This window comes from Lampetra planeri, unplaced genomic scaffold, assembly GCF_965212315.1.
Source record: "Lampetra planeri unplaced genomic scaffold, kcLamPlan1.2.h2 scaffold_1244, whole genome shotgun sequence".
In the NCBI taxonomy this organism is placed as follows: Eukaryota; Metazoa; Chordata; class Hyperoartia; order Petromyzontiformes; family Petromyzontidae; genus Lampetra; species Lampetra planeri.
In genome coordinates, this window is record NW_027613959.1 from 26,885 (window position 1) to 31,482 (window position 4,598).

Genomic DNA, 4,598 nt, shown 5'->3' on the forward strand with positions numbered 1-4,598 from the left:
GTGAGTGATGGTTCTTCCCCATCACCATGACAACCTCCCCCCTCCCCCCACCCCATCACCATGACAACCTCCCCCCTCCCCCCCACCCCATCACCATGACAACCTCCCCCCTCCCCCCACCCCATCACCATGACAACCTCACCCCTCCCCCCACCCCATCACCATGACAACCTCCCCCCTCGCCCCACCCCATCACCATGACAACCTCCCCCCTCCCCCCACCCCATCACCATGACAACCTCCCCCCTCCCCCCACCCCATCACCATGACAACCTCCCCCCTCCCCCCACCCCATCACCATGACAACCTCACCCCTCCCCCCACCCCATCACCATGACAACCTCCCCCCTCGCCCCACCCCATCACCATGACAACCTCCCCCCTCCCCCCACCCCATCACCATGACAACCTCCCCCCTCCCCCCACCCCATCACCATGACAACCTCCCCCCTCCCCCCACCCCATCACCATGACAACCTCACCCCTCCCCCCACCCCATCACCATGACAACCTCCCCCCTCCCCCCACCCCATCACCATGACAACCTCCCCCCTCCCCCCACCCCATCACCATGACAACCTCCCCCCTCCCCCCACCCCATCACCATGACAACCTCCCCCCACCCCATCACCATGACAACCTCCCCCCTCCCCCCACCCCATCACCATGACAACCTCCCCCCTCCCCCCACCCCATCACCATGACAACCTCACCCCTCCCCCCACCCCATCACCATGACAACCTCCCCCCTCGCCCCACCCCATCACCATGACAACCTCCCCCCTCCCCCCACCCCATCACCATGACAACCTCCCCCCTCCCCCCACCCCATCACCATGACAACCTCCCCCCTCCCCCCACCCCATCACCATGACAAACCTCACCCCTCCCCCCACCCCATCACCATGACAACCTCCCCCCTCCCCCCACCCCATCACCATGACAACCTCCCCCCTCCCCCCACCCCATCACCATGACAACCTCCCCCCTCCCCCCACCCCATCACCATGACAACCTCCCCCACCCCATCACCATGACAACCTCCCCCCTCCCCCCACCCCATCACCATGACAACCTCCCCCTCCCCCCACCCCATCACCATGACAACCTTCCCCCCCACCCCATCACCATGACAACCTCCCCCTCCCCCACCCCATCACCATGACAACCTCCCCCCCTCCCCATCACATGACAACCTCCCCCCTCCCCATCACCATGACAACCTCCCCCTCCCCCCACCCCATCACCATGACAACCTCACCCCCCACCCCATCACCATGACAACCTCCCTCCTCCCCCCACCGCATCACCATGACAACCTCCCCCCCTCCCCATCACCATGACAACCTCCCCCCCTCCCCCCCATTACCATGACACCCCCCCCATCACCATGACAACCTCCCCCCTCCCCCACCCCATCACCATGACAACCTCCCCCCCACCCCATCACCATGACAACCTCCCCCCCACCCATCACCATGACAACCTCACCCCCCACCCCATCACCATGACAACCTCCCCCCTCCCCATCATCCATGACAACCTCCCCCCTCCCCTCCTCCCATCACCATGACAACCTCCCCCCCCTCCCCCCCCATCACCATGACAACCTCCCCTCCCCCCACCCCATCACCATGACAACCTCCCCCCCCACCCCATCACCATGACAACCTCCCCCCCACCCCATCACCATGACAACCTCCCTCCTCCCCCCACCCCATCACCATGACAACCTCCCCCCCTCCCCATCACCATGACAACCTCCCCCCCCTCCCCCCCATTACCATGACACCCCCCCCATCACCATGACAACCTCCCCCCCTCCCCCCACCCCATCACCATGACAACCTCCCCCCCACCCCATCACCATGACAACCTCCCCCCCACCCCATCACCATGACAACCTCACCCTCCACCCCATCACCATGACAACCTCCCTCCTCCCCCCACCCCATCACCATGACAACCTCCCCCCTCCCCATCATCCATGACAACCTCCCCCCCTCCCCTCCTCCCATCACCATGACAACCTCCCCCCTCCCCCCACCCCATCACCATGACAACCTCCCCCCCACCCCATCACCATGACAACCTCCCCCCCCCACCCCATCACCATGACAACCTCACCCTCCACCCCATCACCATGACAACCTCCCTCCTCCCCCCACCCCATCACCATGACAACCTCCCCCCTCCCCATCATCCATGACAACCTCCCCCCCTCCCCTCCTCCCATCACCATGACAACCTCCCCCCTCCCCCCACCCCATCACCATGACAACCTCACCCCTCCCCCCCACCCCATCACCATGACAACCTCCCCCCTCCCCCCACCCCATCACCATGACAACCTCACCCTTCCCCCCCACCCCATCACCATGACAACCTCCCCCCTCCCCCCACCCCATCACCATGACAACCTTCCCCCCCACCCCATCACCATGACAACCTCCCCCTCCCCCCACCCCATCACCATGACAACCTCCCCCCCACCCCATCACCATGACAACCTCCCCCTCCCCCCCACCCCATCACCATGACAACCTCCCCCCCACCCCATCATCATGACAACCCCCCTCCCCCACCCCATCACCATGACAACCTCACCCCCCACCCCATCACCATGACAACCTCCCCCTCCCCCCACCCCATCACCATGACAACCTCCCCCCCACCCCATCACCCCACCCCCCACCCCCAACCTTACATGACAACCCCTCCCCCCACCCCATCACCATGACAACCTCACCCCCCACCCCATCACCATGACAACCTCCCTCCTCCCCCCACCCCATCACCATGACAACCTCCCCCCTCACCCCCACCCCATCACCATGACAACCTCCCCCCCACCCCATCACCATGACAACCTCCCCCCCCACCCCATCACCATGACAACCTCCCCCCCCACCCCATCACCATGACAACCTCACCCCCCACCCATCACCATGACAACCTCCCCCCTCCCCCCACCCCATCACCATGACAACCTCCCCCCTCCCGCCACCCCATCACCATGACAACCTCCCCCCTCCCCCCACCCCATCACCATGACAACCTCCCCCCTCCCCCCACCCCATCACCATGACAACCTCACCCCTCCCCCCCACCCCATCACCATGACAACCTCCCCCCTCCCCCCACCCCATCACCATGACAACCTCACCCTTCCCCCCCACCCCATCACCATGACAACCTCCCCCCCTCCCCCCACCCCATCACCATGACAACCTTCCCCCCCACCCCATCACCATGACAACCTCCCCCTCCCCCACCCCATCACCATGACAACCTCCCCCCCCACCCCATCACCATGACAACCTCCCCCTCCCCCCACCCCATCACCATGACAACCTCCCCCCCACCCCATCATCATGACAACCCCCCTCCCCCCACCCCATCACCATGACAACCTTCCCCCCCACCCCATCACCATGACAACCTCCCCCTCCCCCCACCCCATCACCATGACAACCTCACCCCCCACCCCATCACCATGACAACCTCCCTCCTCCCCCCACCGCATCACCATGACAACCTCCCCCCCCTCCCCATCACCATGACAACCTCCCCCCCTCCCCCCCATTACCATGACACCCCCCCCCATCACCATGACAACCTCCCCCCTCCCCCCACCCCATCACCATGACAACCTCCCCCCCACCCCATCACCATGACAACCTCCCCCCCCACCCCATCACCATGACAACCTCACCCCCCACCCCATCACCATGACAACCTCCCTCCTCCCCATCATCCATGACAACCTCCCCCCCTCCCCTCCTCCCATCACCATGACAACCTCCCCCCCCTCCCCCCATCACCATGACAACCTCCCCCTCCCCCCACCCCATCACCATGACAACCTCCCCCCCCACCCCATCACCATGACAACCTCACCCCCCACCCCATCACCATGACAACCTCCCTCCTCCCCCCACCCCATCACCATGACAACCTCCCCCCCTCCCCATCACCATGACAACCTCCCCCCCTCCCCCCCATTACCATGACACCCCCCCCCATCACCATGACAACCTCCCCCCTCCCCCCACCCCATCACCATGACAACCTCCCCCCACCCCATCACCATGACAACCTCCCCCCCACCCCATCACCATGACAACCTCACCCTCCACCCCATCACCATGACAACCTCCCCTCCTCCCCCCACCCCATCACCATGACAACCTCCCCCCTCCCCATCATCCATGACAACCTCCCCCCTCCCCTCCTCCCATCACCATGACAACCTCCCCCCTCCCCCACCCCATCACCATGACAACCTCCCCCCCACCCCATCACCATGACAGACAACCTCCCCCCACCCCATCACCATGACAACCTCACCCCCCACCCCATCACCATGACAACCTCCCCCCTCCCCCCACCCCATCACCATGACAACCTCCCCCTCCCGCCACCCCATCACCATGACAACCTCCCCCCTCCCCCCACCCATCACCATGACAACCTCCCCCCTCCCCCCACCCCATCACCATGACAACCTCACCCCTCCCCCCCACCCCATCACCATGACAACCTCCCCCCTCCCCCCACCCCATCACCATGACAACCTCACCCTTCCCCCCCACCCC